Here is a 17,779-nt window from a genome sequence, read left to right as displayed (position 1 = left end):
ATCCTCTTTGCCCAGCAGGCTTGTTGCTATCCGCCAATGTGTTCCACAAACAATGACAGCGGAAAACAGCATTGCAGGATGGATACATACAATAAAGAGTGCACTGGCTGAAATCTTTGTCCGGCACGAGAGGAAGGATCACATCCCTGAGCACCGAGCGAGGTGGCGCAGTGATTAGCACACTGGACTCGCATTCGGGAGGACAACGGTTCAATCCCGTCTCCAGCCATCCTGATTTAGGTTTTCCGTGATTTCCCTAAATCGTTTCAGGCAAATGCCGGGATGGTTCCTTTGAAAGGGCACGGCCGAATTCCTTCCCAATAATCATTGTCGACGGGACATTAAACACTAACCACCACCACCACATCCCTGAGCATGGAGCCAGCAGAATGCAGCACGAAGAGAAGGTCAACTCGAGTGGCGAGGGTAAGGGTGCACGAGCAATGGGGGGGGGGGGGGGAAACGTGAATTAAGCCGGACCTTGAAAGGGAGCCATTGAACTAAGAATGGGAGGCTGTTCCAGAAAAGGATTCCAACTAACAGAACATGTGAGGATGAAATCATGATAGAAACAAAGCATTACCAGTGTCCATGTATGTTTCTTAAAACATGACGAAAAGTAGGTGGAGCTGTTAGTCAGAGGCTTGCCAATCTGCAGCAGTGTCATCAGATGACAGAACACAGAACGATGGAGCCTGTACTGTCAATGTAGTCACCAAGTGGTTGAAGGCAACCGTTCAAAGTTGCTGTTGCTGTCAAAGCACCCGAAAGTCCTGTAGTGGATCACATGAAAGTTTGACTTGTCGCCGCTTGTGTGGACGAGGTTAGAGAAAACAACTGTAAGAATCAACACACATGAGAAACAAACAAGTCACCACTTGTGTTCTGACTCCAAACACAATAAGAAGCTTAGTTATGAGAAATCAGCAACTCTCTATTTGGTCACAGTGTGTCAGCATACTTTGACAGTTTAATTCTGCTTCGTGACATTTACAAGAGTAGTTGTTGTTTAGACTGACAGGTACATTCGTTAACATGTACAGACAGCTGGCCAGAGCTAGTTCAGAGGCACATAAAGAGCATTTTAACTGCCAGGCACCACTGGCTCTTGGCTGTAGGCCACTGAAAAACATGAACACGATCAGTGACCACGAATGGGTGTCCTGGAGCAGCCGAGCAGCACAATACTGAAAACTGCATCATGCACACCAGGGTAGTGGCAGCTAAGGTGTACTAACATATGGGTTACTACACTGACCGATCTCAACTGTGATTAATTGGGTACTATGTTGTTTTGTTTTGTGAGGAGCACAAGCTGACATTTATGAATGTTTAAAGAAAGTTGCCAGTCTTTGCACGACTTTGAAATCTTATCTGACAGAACATTTGTGCAGCTGCTTTCAAACAGTACTTCATTACAGATAATTGCATCATCTGCAAAAAGTCTGAGTTTGTTATTAATGTTCTCTGCAAGGTCATTAATTTATAACATGAACAGGAAGGGTTCCAAAAACACTCCCCTGGTGCACACCTGAAGTTACTTCTACATATGTTGATGACTTTCCACCCAAGATAATTTGTGTTCTCCGTACTGAAAAATTCTCAATCCAGTCACAAATTTTGCTTGATACCCTTTATCTTTATGATAATAAGTGTAGATGTGATACTGGGTCAAGTGCATTTCAGAAATAGAGGAATAATACATCTACTTGACTGCTTTGATCTGTGGCTTTCAGTATGCCATGTGAGAAAAGTACATGTTGGGTTTCACACGATGAACATTTTTGGAATTCATGTTGGTTGTCATTCTGTTCAAGATATCTCATTACATTTGAGCTCACAACATGTTCTAAGATTCTACAACAAAAGTATGTCAAGGATATTGGACAGTTGTTTCATGCAACACTTCTGGTACAGTTCTTGTAGATGTGTGTGACCTGTGTTTTCCTCCAACTACTGGACACACTTTATTGTTCAGTCAATATATGGTAGATTGTAGTTAAAAGAGGGGATGATGCAGCCTAAAATTTGGTATAAAATCTGGTAGGGATTGCATTGGACCACTGACACTAGTATCTATTTCACTTGTCTTTTTAGTGGTACGAAAATTAAATTGGGGCAACACTCCTGGGTTTTCCATTGTAAAGGAACATTTGAAAACATGGTTATGCATTTCTGCTTTTGCTTTGCTACCCTCAATTTCACTGCCTGTCATGTGTGTACATGTTTGAACACTAACTTTGGTGCCACTAACAGCCTGTATATACGTCTAGAATTTATTTGGGTTCTGTGGAAGATCTTTCAATGATGTTCTGCTATGGTAGTCATTAAAGGCTTCCTGCATTGCACTTTTGACAGCAAAAAGTGTTTCATTCAGCAGCTCTCTATGTACTGCCCTATGCTTTGTTTTACACCTACTAGTGTAGGTGTAGTATTCTTTAGTATTTTCTTTGCAGTGACTATACCGTGGAGGCTCGCTCTCATCAGGAATTGTCCTGCTGGGTACGTATCTGTCCAGTGCGTAGTCAATAATTTTTTAAACTTGAGCCATAGTTCCTCTACATGCTCCTGTCCTGAGCTAAAAGCTTCAACTCTGCATTGAGATAGGACACTATTGCTTCTTTATCAACCCCTTTACTAAACATATCAATCTTTCTACTTTGTTTAATTGCTCATTGTACTTTGGTAATCATTGTTGTTACAATTCTTCATAGGCAGTGCTATCAGTTTTGATTCTCAAAAGTCAGGTCTATTTGTTGCTATTAGATCTGATATATTTCTGTTGTGAGTGTGCTTCTGAACCAGCTGTTGTAGGTAGTTTTCTGAGAAGGCTTTTACTAACGTTTCACAAGATATGTTGTCACACTCACCACTAACAAAACTGTAATTACCCCAGTTGTTTACTGGGTAATTAGTCTTCTTCAGTGATTATGGTATGGTTGGGGAGCTTAAGTATGAACTTACATTACCTTAAGTTTTTGGTTACATCAGGTTGTGAGTATGGTGGTTGTTAGAAGAATCCAATTTTAATTTTATGCCCAAACCTAATACCGAATCTTGTTCAGACAATCTTTCAGGCTGCTTCAGTCTGTATATCAGTGGATTTGAGTTTCTTGTCTATAGTGACAAATACACCACCTCTATTTACCATTAGCTGTCCTTTCCATACACACTTAAATTTTCCTCACAAATTCTCATTGTTATCAACTTAAGCATTTAACCAGCTTTTTGTAGGTGGTATCACGTGATCATTGCCGCATTTTAGTAGCATTTGAAATCTGACACTTTGTTGGGAATGCTTTGCAGTTAATCGCTGGTATTTTAATACTCTCACCTGTGGGGAGCATTTCTTTGGACCTTACATTTATACTTCCGTGTCTCTTACAGCTACCGTTATTTAGACTGCATGGTGAGTTGCCTAATCTAAAAAGCCTTTGTGTGCATTTCACACACAGCCAGCTACCTGGGTTGCAGCCTCTGATGTATAGTGCACACCCCACCCATTAAAGTGGACCTTACAGTTCTCAACACTATGGTGCAAGTCGAGAAAGTCACAGCCTAGCATGTCACAGAACCTTTGTATTCTCTGGTTCAAGCCTTCCACTTGTCCCAGAACCAGGGGCTGCAATCTGATCTGGGACAATGCTGCATATTGTAAGCTACATTCTAACACATACAGTCACAACACCCCTGCGCATTTTTGCTATACAATGTGGTAGGAGCACTCCTAGCATATAGAAAACTACACTTCTGAATAGGATATCTGATGACTAAGAATAGTACCGTTTGTATTGATTTGTAAGAAAGTTTTTGCAATATGGAGCATATTTAGCTCTATAAAAATCAACACTAACCAAAAAATGATGCTGCATTTGTCTTTCTTTAGTTTCCTAAGGACCCTGGGAGGTATGAAATGGTACATTATACAACTGTTTATTTATGATTCTCTTGTTACCTGTAGATATTTACTAAAGGATGTCATTTTCTTTTAAGAACTAAAATGGCTAATAAACAGCAGACGACCCGACCTGTTGCAGAAAGACATCATATATTTACCAAACTCAAGAAGGTGAAGTTTCCTTCATTACACTTTAGTCGAATTATTGATAGAGGAATGTAGGAAACTTGTATGGAATGCAATACCTAGATTATTTAAAATACAACTCTAGCTGAAGGGAAAGCCACACACATGTGATGGTAAAACATCAACAGGAAGAAAAACATTTCCCAGCACAGAAGAAACCAGTTGCACAGTCGTTATTACATATGAGCCATTGCCAGCAATGTGGAAGGCGTAGTATACTGTTAGCAGAGCCTGTTCTGTTGATAGTGCGAATGGAGCGGTCTAATGTCTGTCGAATCTCTGGAACAGTTCTGAAGTGAATGCCATGAAGTGGTTCCTTCATCTTTGGAATCAAATCAAAGTCACAAGGACTTAAGTCGTATTACTGTTTGTTTTTGGAGCATCACCTGCGACCAGCTTTGCGAAAGGAGAGGCGACACTTTCTGCACAACCCACCCATCATTTTGCACAACAATGTGCGGGTGCATACAGCACAAGCTATGATTGCTCTGTTCAGTTGATGGGACTGGGAAGTGCTGTACCATCCATCCTACTCCCTGGACTTAAGTCCTTGTGACTTTGATTTGATTCTGAAGATGAAGGAACTACTTCATGGCATTCGCTTCAGAACTGTACCAGAGATTCGACAGGTAGTAGATTACACAATTTGCTCCATCAACAGAACAGGCTCTGCTAATGGTGTACTATGCCTTCCACATAGCTGGCAATGGGTTCTACACAACGCTGCTGACTACGTTGAAGGACAGTAACAAGTGCAAACATGTAACTCTTTTGTATAAATAGTTACCACTATTTAAGTTCCAATCCTTGTACATATTCAGAAGTAATTCTTCAGTCACTCATGTCACTTGATAATTTACTAATTCTTGGAATGCAAAAATATAACATCAGTTCCATTATTTAAGTAGAAAAATAATTAGAAACAAACAGTGACCTTACAGCTTGCTTTCTTGCCACTAGGGGCACTATTGATGTCACACGAACAGTTTTTGCAGCAGTGAGTATCATGACTGTATGTATTAGAATGTGTTGTGGACTTTGTTAAAACCCTCTGTGAACAAGGTTGGTACTCTGAATCTTCTCTACCTGTCATTGGAATGTTCCAGGTTTGACCTCAGAGCCCCGACAAAGGACATTGTTTGTTCTAATGTATGACACTATGTGCTGCTGGTTACACCTTGTTCCGTCAGTGACTGTTGGTACAGGCTCTTCAACATGAGGCATAAACAATTTGTGCACATGCTGTATGAGGTCTTCATGGGTTGTCAGCCGAGTAGCGTCGTCGTCTCGTAGCAACGTTTCGATGGAATGTGTCTCCATCATCTTCATGCGAAGTGTCGGGATATTGCGGTCTGATACCTCTGCTGGACCGCTCTGTGCTTCCCGCCGCCGGTCAATCGCGCCCACGGACAAAGCAATGGGCTGTGCGTTCTTGCCTTACGTGGGTCCTCCGGTCCTCCAATGGCCAAGATTGAGAGAATTGTCAAGAAACATGAAGTGAAGACCTTTTTCCGTAAGCGGGAAAAATCAAAGACCTTCTCAGTTCGACCAAGGATCCACTAGGTCTGACGGTACCTGGTGTCTACAAGATCGGATGCGAATATGGGATGCAATATATGGGACAAATGCAGCGTTGCATCTCACAGCACTGCAACAAACACATCAGGCATGTACGCTTGGGTCAGACCAACAAGTCTGCTGTGGCAGAACATAGTATTGACAAGAAGCACACCTTCGATTTTGAAGACACAAAGAAAATTTGCAGTAGAAACGGATTTTGGCACTCATTAATCAAAGAGTCCATAGAAATACGGTTACACGAGAACCTAATCAAGCGTGACAGGGCTACCATCTTAGCACAGCCTGGGAGCCTGCAATCAGGAAAATCAGAGAAGAACGTTCCGTTCCACCAAGGACCATGGATGAAGCAGACAGTGATGGACGCCGGAACACAAACTCCGCACCTGCACCCCCACCACCCCTCACCACCGGCTGCTCCAGGTGCACAGGGCGACTCCGCGGGCACATGATTGGCTGGTGGCGGGAAGCAGAGAGCAGTCCAGCAGAGATATCAGCTCGCGACCGACGATATCCCGACACTTCGCCTAAAGATGATGGAGATGCATTCCATCGATACGTTGCTACGAGACGACGATGCTGCTCGGCTGACAACCCATGAAGACTTCATATATGAAATTCGCCGAGAAAGCCTGCACTCACATATGTGCACATGGTGTTCCATCGATTTTCACCTGCCTCGAGATGACTGGGTGTTTGTGCTGTCCTCATCATTCATGAAAGTGGCTAGATTGGATTGAGCAAAGGTTGGGAATTTGTATGGGCGTTGATAACCGTGCAGTTGAGTGCCCCACAAACCAATCACCATCATCATCACAGTGTTCTGTCCCATGCAATGCTGCCACTTCACCTAAGGATACTATTAGTTGCCGTAAGTTTGAACTGCTTCTTTGTAATTACAAGACTGTGCGGATGTGCTATAAATGCTGCCACACTCACAGGTATTTTTTGATCCCACATTTCACATGAGGGGGTGGATCCAGCACAAGCACTCAAGGTATCACAGGCAGCAAATCAAAGAATGTACAGTATGATATATACCACAATAATATGTGCATTTGAGGCCTTCACTGCCCAGAGCATTATGCACTTGGATTGGTCATCTTCACTTTTGGTATCACCCCCTACCTTGTACAGCTCTGTGCTGACCTACAGGTGTTACACTGAAACTTATTGCTCTGCTCCAAATGTTTCAGAGCATGAGTGAAATCGATCCTCCATAGATAGGCCATGGGAATGACATCCACAAGGTGAAGACTGTGTTTCTACATCTACATCTACATCTACATCCATACTCCGCAAGCCACCTGACGGTGTGTGGCGGAGGGTACCCTGAGTACCTCTATCGGTTCTCCCTTCTATTCCAGTCTCGTATTGTTCATGGAAAGAAGGATTGTCGGTATGATTCTGTGTGTGCTCTAATCTCTCTGATTTTATCCTCATGGTGTCTTTGCGAGATATACGTAGGAGGGAACAATATACTGCTTGACTCTTCGGTGAAGGTATGTTCTCGAAACTTCAACAAAAGCCTGTACCGAGCTACTGAGTGCCTCTCCTGCAGAGTCTTCCACTGGAGTTTATCTATCATCTCCGTAACGCTTTCGCGATTACTAAATGATCCTGTAATGAAGCGCACTGCTCTCCGTTGGACCTTCTCTATCTCTTCTATCAACCCTATCTGGTACGGATCCCACACTGCTGAGCAGTATTCAAGCAGTGGGCGAACAAGCGTACTGTAACCGACTTCCTTTGTTTTCGGATTGCATTTCCTTAGGATTCTTCCAATGAATCTCAGTCTGGCATCTGCTTTACTGACGATCAACTTTATATGATCATTCCATTTTAAATCTCTCCTAATGCGCACTCCGAGATAATTTATGGAATTAACTGCTTCCAGTTGCTGACCTGCTATTTTGTAGCTAAATGATAAGGGATCTATCTTTCTATGTATTCGCAGCACATTACACTACATTGAGATTCAATTGCCATTCCCTGCACCATGAATTTCAGTACAATTTTCCTTTGTTACAACCTCTCAATTCACCACAGCATCATCTGCAAAAAGCCTCAGTGAACTTCCAATGTCATCCACCAGGTCATTTATGTATATTGTGAATAGCAACGGTCCTATAACACTCCCCTGCGGTGCGGCACACCTGAAATCACTCTTACTTCGGAAGACTTCTCTCCATTGAGAATGACATGCTGCGTTCTGTTATTTAGGAACTCCTCAATCCAATCACACAATTGATCTGATAGACCATATGTTCTTACTTTGTTCATTAAACGACTGTGGGGAACTGTATCGAACGCCTTGCGGAAGTCAAGAAACACGGCATCTACCTGTGAACCCGTGTCTATGGCCCTCTGAGTCTCGTGGACAAATAGCGCAAGCTGGGTTTCACACAACCGTCTTTTTCGAAACCCATGTTGATTCCTACAGAGTAGATTTCTAGTCTCCAGAGAAGTCATTATACTCGAACATAATATGTGTTCCAAAATTCTACAACTGATCGACGTTAGAGATATAGGTCTAAAGTTCTGCACATCTGTTTGACATCCTTCTTGAAAACGGGGATGACCTGTGCCCTTTTCCAATTCTTTGGAATGCTATGCTCTTCTAGAGACCTACGGTACACCGCTTCAAGAAGGGGGGCAAGTTCCTTCGCGTACTCTGTGTAAAATCGAACTGGTATCCCATCAGGTCCAGCGGCCTTTCCTCTTTTGAGTGATTTTAATTGTTTCTCTATTCCTCTGTTGTCTATTTCGATATCTACCATTTTGTCATCTGTGCGACAATCTAGAGAAGGAACTACAGTGCAGTCTTCCTCTGTGAAACAGCTTTGGAAAAAGACATTTAGTATTTCGGCCTTTAGTCTGTCATCCTCTGTTTCAGTACCATTTTGGTCACAGAGTGTCTGGACATTTTGTTTTGATCCGCCTACCGCTTTGACATAAGACCAAAATTTCTTAGGATTTTCTGCCAAGTCAGTACATAGAACTTTACTTTCGAATTCACTGACCGCCTCTCGCATAGCCCTCCTCACATTACATTTCGCTTTGCGTAATTTTTGTTTGTCTGCAAGGCTTTGGCTGTGTTTATGTTTGCTGTGAAGTTCCCTTTGCTTCCGCAGCAGTTTTCTAACTCGGTTGTTGTACCACGGTGGCTCTTTTCCATCTCTTACGATCTTGCTTGGCACATACTCATCTAACGCATATTGTACGATGGTTTTGAACTTTGTCCACTGATCCTCAACACTATCTGTACTTGAGACAAAACTTTTGTGTTGAGCCGTCAGGTACTCTGTAATCTGCTTTTTGTCACTTTTGCTAAATAGAAAAATCTTCCTACTTTTCTTAATATTTCTATTTACGGCTGAAATCATCGATGCCGTAACCGCTTTATGATCGCTGATTCCCTGTTCTGTGTTAACTGTTTCAAATAGTTCGGGTCTGTTTGTCACCAGGAGGTCTAATATGTTATCGCCACGAGTCGGTTCTCTGTTTAACTGCTCAAGGTAGTTTTCAGATAAAGCACTTAAAAAAATTTCACTGGATTCTTTGTCCCTGCCACCCATTATGAACGTTTGAGTCACCCAGTCTATATCCGGCAAATTAAAATCTCCACCCAGAACTATAACATGATGGGGAAATCTACTCGAAATATTTTCCAAATTATCCTTCAGGTGCTCAGCCACAACAGCTGCTGAGCCGGGGGCCTATAGACACATCCAATTACCATGTCTGAGCCTGCTTTAACCGTGACCTTCACCCAAATCATTTCACATTTCGGATCTCCATCAATTTCCTTTGATACTATTGCACTTCTTATCGCTATAAACACGCCTCCCCCTTCACTGTCCAGCCTGTCTCTGCGGTATACATTCCAATCTGAGTTTAGGATTTCATTACTGTTTACGTCTGGTTTCAGGCAACTTTCTGTCCCTAGTACTATATGGGCGTTGTGACCGTTTATTAATGAGAGCAGTTCTGGGATCTTTCTATAGACACTCCTGCAGTTTACTATTAGCACATTAATATTGTTATTCCCTGTTGCATTTTGCCTACTCCTACCTTGCCGCGTCTCAGGAGGCATCTTGTCGGGCCTAGGGAGGGAATTCTCCAACCTAAAAAACCCCCATGTGCACTCCACACGTACTCCGCTACCCTTGTAGCCGCTTCCGGCGTGTAGTGCACACCAGACCTATTCAGGGGGACCCTACATTTCTCCACCCGATAGCGGAGGTTGAGAAATTTGCACCCCAGATCTCCGCAGAATCGTCTGAGCCTCTGGTTTAAGCCTTCCACTCGGCTCCAAACCAGAGGACCGCGATCGGTTCTGGGAACGATACTACAAATAGTTAGCTCTGATTCCACCCCGCGAGCGAGGCTTTCCGCCTTCACCAATTCCGCCAACCACCTGTATGAACTGAGGATGACCTCTGAACCCGGACGGCAGGAGTCATTGGTGCCGACATGAGCAACAATTTGCAATTGGGTGCACCCAGTGCTCTCTATTGCCGCCGGTAGGGCCTCCTCCACATCTCGGATGAGACCCCCCGGCAAGCAGACAGAGTGAACACTGGCCTTCTTCCCCGACCTTTCCGCTATTTCCCTAAGGGGCTCCATCACCCGCCTAATGTTGGAGCTCCCAATAACTAATAAACCCCTCCCCCCGTGTGCCTGCTCGGACCTTGCTGAAGGAGCAGCCACATGTCCACTCACAGGCAGAGCGGGCGATGCCACACGGCCAGCCTCCACATTTACCCTCTGCCTCGTACGCCGCTGAACCCGCGACTCCCCTTGGGGAGAGGGTGGCCCAACCGCGCCCGGTAGCCGCAATGATGTCTCGACAGCAGGGACAGTGGGTGAAGCATGTAACACCTGGGGTGTACCTTGCGACGCACCAGACTCCCCACTGCCGCTACACTCCGAGGCAGTAGCCTGAAGACGGCTGACTGCGGCCATCAACACGTTCAGCTGTTAGCGAACAGTGGCCAGCTCCTCCTGCATCCGTACACAGCAGTCACACATCCTATCCATCCTAAGGAATCAATTTACTGAAGAGAGTTAATCAACTTTTAACTAGACTGCTAATTCACTAAAGGCAGCTGATTATTGACTAAACTGTGATTGCTAGCCACTTCTTGTAGAAAACAATGAAAATAGCACTACCTGTCTCTGGACTGTATTGAAAACAAACACTGGCCCTACTGGCACTATGGTTGACTAAAGGGACTCTCTCTGACTGTATTCAAAACAAACACGAAATCGATGGAACACTATTAATAGCACTCGACAATTAAAGCTTCCTAAAAGCAAAAAAACACGGAAGAAGAAGTGACAAGTAAGAAAAATACAGTTAATACTTAAATTAAGGTAGCTCGCTGCACAGCAGATGTGAAGCAGACGGCGGTTAGGACGTCATGAAAACTGCACATTACATTCATACAACAGTTGCCAATCCAATTCCAAGTCAACACTTTAGCATCAGCACTTTAAACTTAGATAATTTGGATATCATCCGTTAGTTAGGTATGTAATCAGCCAGTTACAGTTAAATGACAGTTCAGCAAAAACACTTCTTATAAGCAAATCGTTCTGTTACATTATTGGTCATAAATAACACCAAGTCCGAAAATATATTTTGCCCCCACAGGTTTTATACTTTTGGTTTTCCAAAAGACGCTGTCAACATTTTTTTCCTTAAAATAATTCAGACCTCTGTTGTATGTTAAGCAATTGGTCTGTGAGGTTGAAATCAAAATTATAAAGCCCAAATTGCTCTGAAAGAGCTTGCTGTTTAAAGCCCACATTGCTCTGAAACAGCCTGCTGTTGTTAATCTTACTGTACTTGGACACTGCTGTTCACTGGAAAATTTGGACTCTGGGAAGAATTAGACAAACTGCAGATTCTGGACATTCCAGAACCAGTGTCACCCATCCAATGAATGACAAACCTGATTACTTACAAATTAACAGGTGCTTTTCACTTCTGAGGGTATTTCATGTTCACAGTAGACACTCTGTCACTTTTTGGTTCCTATCTCACTACTTACTCAACTAAATGGAGATAACTGATTCTCCCAAATAGACATGGATGAAACATATTTGCAGTTACTGCTTGAAAAGCATTCCAAAATACTTCTCAGCCTACACTAACATAAACATCTATCTATTGGTGTATCAAACAATGGAAAATCCAGTATGAAATGACAATATTAAGAAAAGGATACATTGCTACTCACCATATAGCAGAGATATTGAGTTGTAGAGAGACTTGTAAAAATTATTAAGACTTTATTATTATAAAGTGAGCCTCCTGAAAGTAATGCCTAGTTAGTTCACAACCTTTCTGAAGAGGGCATCAAACTGAAATCTGGCTGCCATTGAGAAATAACCTAAACTGTTGAATTTAAAGGCACTAAAATTATGTTGGTGAGGTTAATTACAGTGCTAGATTTATTCCTCACACATCAAAGATAAAATACTCAAAATAAAGTGTGAAATTATGTCATTAATTTTTAATACACATCATAATGTGCTTACCAAGTAAGATTATTAAGGCACTGAAATCTCATTCAGAAGAGATCATCCAGACTTTGGTTTCTCAAAAGTGATTAAGGCAAATACCAACATAGTTCTTTGAAAAAGGCGTGACTAATTTCCTTCTCCAGCCTACTCTAATCCATATTTGCATTGCATCTCTAATGACTGTGTCATTGACAGAACACTAAACCATAATTTTCCTTCCTTTTTCCTCCTTATCAGCAACGTGTCAAAGTGTAACATGCCCATTTTGCATATACTCCCTTCTTAGAAGGAGAGAAAGTAATAATGACAGGTGAAGGGTTTCTGGAAAAAAAAAAAACAGTGTCAAAAAAAGGCCAAGAGTGATGTTATTAGTAGAAGGGGAATAACAGATGCTCCTCTCTCTCTGTACATCACATATTCTACAAAAGCAGCAATAGTCGCTGAGTTACAGGGGCAAGAAATATTGGTAGTTCCGTAAAAATGACCAACGTTGGTTGACTTTCCAGCAAGAACAACCATATTCAAATGACATTGATTGGTTTTGCTTACAATCTATAATGTGCTCCACCATCTTGTGTTCTGGCCATCATCTGTTACCATTGCGTTATAACAAAAGTTGAGAGGGATCCTGAATGCAGTGTAACTTGGCCACTTAAAAGGCAGAAGAAAAGTGCTGTGATAAAAGATCATAGACTAAAAGGAGGGTATTATCAAAGTAACAAAGGCGATTCATTTCCTAAAAGAGAAATAGGAGCTGATTGCAGGAATGGTGCTTGTTAACTTTAAGGTTGTGTGTACCAAATTACAAAGCTCATGGTTCATTATTGAGCAAGTGCTTTTGGGAATTCATTTATCAGTAATCATTGCATTTCACTTATGGTAAAGTAATATGATAGTTATTATGACTTAACTGTTGTGATACATATGCAGGTGCAAGAGACTGAAATGCTTTTCAAGTATAGGAATTAAGGACTGAGAACAACTGGCACAATTCAATGGTATGTCATCTGAGAACAGACAGAATTCTTACCCCTCAGGACTCATCATTTTCAAATGTAAAACAAGAGAAACGTCAGTATAAAGGGAAAATTGACCTTGCATATAACCATGATGTCACCAATCCTTATAACATAATGGTTAATGGCATTGACGCATTTTCCAATGTGAAACAGGAGAGACGTCAATGTAAAGGGAAAACTGACCTTGCTTATAACTATGATGTCACCAATTCTTGTAACGTAAAGGTTAATGGCATTGACGAGGAAATGTGCCACAATGCTATGATAGCTCTACATGGTATAGCTAGAGCAAGATTAAGAAGGGTCCAGCATTCCTTAAAGTAACGGGCATTTCACTCAAGGACATGAGGGGTAAGAACCATTAGAGACTAACCAAAGCTCCTGCAGCAGTTCTCATACTTATTAGAGAGCGCGCAAAGTCATTCAGGGTCAGACATTCCCACTATTCCTGCCATGATAACCCAAACAGACCAAGTGAGGTGGTGCAGTAGCTAGCACACTGGACTTGCATTTGGGAGGATAATGGATCAAGACTGTGTCCAGCCATCCTGATTTAGGTTTTCCATGATTTGCCTAAATCACTTCAAGGTAAAGGCCGGGATAATTCCTTTGAAAGGGCAAGGCCGACTTCCTTCCCTAACCCAATGGGACAGATAACCTCACTGTTTGGTCCCATACCCTAGATCAACCAACGAATCAACCAACCCAAACACAGTATATTTACCAGTGTGTTTGACCATGAGCCTTATGCACGAAATGTTCCTTGATGAAGTAAGACTGAATGTGCCACATGAGCTTTATTTTGTGTTTTTAATTAATTTAACATTAAATTGAATACTCCCTGAACACATGCTTGTTACAAATTAAAAGTGCATCAGATCATGAAGAAAAGAATGTGTTAATTCAGAAAAAAAAAAGAGTTGCATCAAAGGAGGGCAGATAAATTTTTTGAAATTAAGCATACAAACAAGCTGCTAGAGAGGGGACTTGCATGTTAATTTCATTTGACTTCACACAGAACCTACCATTGCCTCATATACTCATACTTACCAGTGATCCTCTGCAGGCTACTCCGGTATTATATGTTTGGTGTATACGATTTGGTAGCTGGCAGTGCTACCATGTACATTTACACAGAAGCAGTAGGATGAAAGGAAGCAAAGTAGTCATGTCTAGGTTGTTGCACCCTTTTAATAGCAAAGCCATCACTGTCATTTAGTTATGCTGAGTGATAGGTTCTCTCGACAGAATAAAAATCATACAGTGGTATATTTCCAATACAAAGTAGTTCACTGCCTCCATGACAACAGCGGCAGGGGCACCAAGGGAATTCATTTTAGTGAATCATGAGATTACTGTGTTATTTTCTTAATCTGTTTTCAGTACCACATGAAGTGAAGAAAATAAGTAAGAAAAAGTATAAAAAAATCTATAATACATCACATTTCATTGAAAAAATTGTGAGAATATTGCAATTGAATTAAATGTACAACTGTAATGACAGAATCTGCTGCATTAAAGGATGAATGGAAGAAATAGGCTGTTTTGTGACAATTTTAGGCAAAAACAACCAATGTCAGCATATTTTTTGTTGTTTAAAAGGACAGTTTTAAACTTTCAATGCCAAAAACTTCAGCAAACTGTTCCTTTCCTATGAGCAAATTTACAAAAAAAATTCCAGGCTTCAATGTAACACAGAATGCACATTTGGACAGTTTATTGCTTCTCCTGAACATTTCATTTTTTTGACACTGGTTGTTTTTGTGTTCCTTTCCTATGAGCAAATTTACAAAATTTTTTCCAGGTTTCAATGTAACACAGAATGCACATTTGGACAGTTTATTGCTTCTCCTGAACATTTCATTTTTTTGACACTGGTTGTTTTCATGAGAAGTTTTTCAATTACTGACCAGTTGTCATGCTACCGGTACAGATGTAGCAAGTTGGAAACTCCTCCATCTGTTATGTTTTCTAATCCCATGAATAACTAATTTGTTCCTGGTGTTTTGTTATTTTATTTTCAATGTTGTTGCACATGTAATCTGTACATGAATATTCCAGAATGTTATGTAGGCAAAGTTCCACTTAAATTCATTGTTCAGTTGGTACTATTGCTGTTATTGGTTGCAATGATGCAACAGAAGTGCACTTCATTAAAAGTTACAGTTAACTGAAAATTACGTAATGAGAAAACGTTACAAGCTAATCAATAAAATAGGAAGTACTGCAACCACTCATTTGAAATCAGATATTCCACTCTTTCTGAGAGCATGCTTTAAATTACTTAAAAGTAATTAACTTACAAAATAATTGACATGGACAGTACAGATCACTATAAGGTTCGTTGCCAATTGTCTTTTTGTTTGTTAAATTCTGAACTTCGACACTACATTTGTTGCTATATTTCTTCTGAGTCAAACAACACCCATTACTAATTAATTATGACACTAATTAAGATTTTTCATAATTTAACATAATGTAAAATTATTTTCAAGATGGGTGCCATATTAGTAGTTAGGGTATTCCAATTGCAGAATCATAACAGGATTCCATATGCTTTTATTATTCACTAATCATCAACATTTTCTGTAAACCAAAAAACTGTCAAAATCCACACTTCATTCAAAATGGGAAACTATGATCTAGCCTAGATCAACAAGTACCTGTACACCAATTCTTAAATAGGGCACTCCACACTAAAATTGCCTGTTTGCAACTGGTGAGCAAATGTGCAACACCATTATGTCATAACATAACGTCTGCTGACAGCATTCTTACATGCAGCAGCTATGTCAGCCGGTATTGTAAAGTCCACTTTCAGATACGAACTGCATGACATCTATATAATAAGAATCTGCAGCCAGAAATTGTAGAAGCAATAACTATATCGGTAGGTAAGTGTCTTTGCCACAGTTGTAACAGCTCGTAAAATGTACTGCGATTCAGTTGAATCTCATGTCCTGTCATGTATCATTATTAACATAATGACAATATCTTGTAAGTATGTCACACTGTCATTTTGCATTCAACTATGATGAGTGTAATTAATTTTGACAATGGTGTACTGCTAAGACAGCAGTCCAATACAGTGATTGACAGGATTGATTAGTGCAAACACACTTTCACGGTACAATCTCATTTAAGTGTAATGTTTTTTGCTCAACCTGAAAAACAGTACATTACTCTGGTTAAATTTTTCTGGGACACAACAAAGTGACTAATATTGTGAAGGTTATACTGATTGCCTTTTTCCATACTGAACAATTGTTAATTATTTTGTTGAGGTTGTTTGTTGCACTAAAACTGGACAGAAAGAACTGTAATCAAGTAGGTATGTAACATTCCTCTACCCGCATTCAAAAGAAAACTGTGAAACCTGAACTGGCTATCAACAGTTAATATTTGAAAAGTGGTATAAAAAGTGACTAATATCCAGCATTACATACTGTGTGGGCTGCATTGTTGGAACTGTCCTTCTGCCAGTTGAGGGCTGACACACAAGCCACCACACCAGGTAAACTGAATAAGTTACACAGTGTCTTCTAAGGTTTTTGAGAAGGTAGTGTACACGGCCGGTAATCAGTAGTACAGAGTGTAATATTTTGTCAGACTTACATTTTGGATTCACGAAAAGAACACCAACAAAAGACGTGCAATACACAAAACTTCTGCTTTTCAGTAAGTGGTCTCCTTTAATTCTAAAATATTTACATTCTACAAGAACTTTCCCACAACATATGAATGTTAGTTTCTCTCTTTCTTGCAAAGTGGTTGGGAACCTTCCATGTTGTTATTGCCCCAGTTTTCTCCCTGGACGTCTTCATTAGGTTCTTTATTTCAGGTGTTAACCCTTCAACAAAGGTCTGCAAGTAACTGACAGTTGTCCATCCTCTACATAAAATTTCTTTTCTTACATTATGAGGTTTAAAACTGAAGAAACTGCAGAAAAGTAGGAATTTATGGAAGTAGGACCTGGATAAACTAAAAGAACCAGAGGTTATATAGAGAGTTTAGAGAGTATTAGGGTACAACTGACACGAACAGGAGAAAGAAATACAGTAGAAGAACAATTGGTAACTTGGAGAGATTGAATAGTGAAGGCAGCAGAGGATCAAATATGTAAAAAGATGAGGGCTAGTAGAAATCCTTGGGCAACAGAAGAGGTACTGAATTTAATTGATGAAAGGAGAAAATATAAAAGCGCAGTAAATGAAGCACGTGAAAAGGAATACAAACGTCTCAAAAATGAGATTGACAGGAAGTGCAAAATGGCTAAGCAGGAATGGCTAGAGAACAAATGTAAGGATGTAGAAGCATGTATGACTACGGGGTAAGATAGATACTGCCTACAGGAAAATTAAAGAGACCTTTGGAGAAAAGAGAACCACCTGTACAAATATCAAGAGCTCAGATGGAAAACCCGTCCTAAGCAAAGAAGGGAAAGCAGTAAGATGGAAGGGGTATATAGTGTTGACAGGTGTGAAAATTATCGAACTATCAGTTTAATAAGTCACTGTTACAAAATACTAACACGAATTCTTTACAGATGAATGGAAAAACTGGT

Source organism: Schistocerca piceifrons, chromosome 5 (assembly GCF_021461385.2).
Source record: "Schistocerca piceifrons isolate TAMUIC-IGC-003096 chromosome 5, iqSchPice1.1, whole genome shotgun sequence".
NCBI lineage: Eukaryota > Metazoa > Arthropoda > Insecta > Orthoptera > Acrididae > Schistocerca > Schistocerca piceifrons.
The sequence above is the reverse complement of the archived record's forward strand: the minus strand, read 5'-3'. Positions refer to the sequence as shown.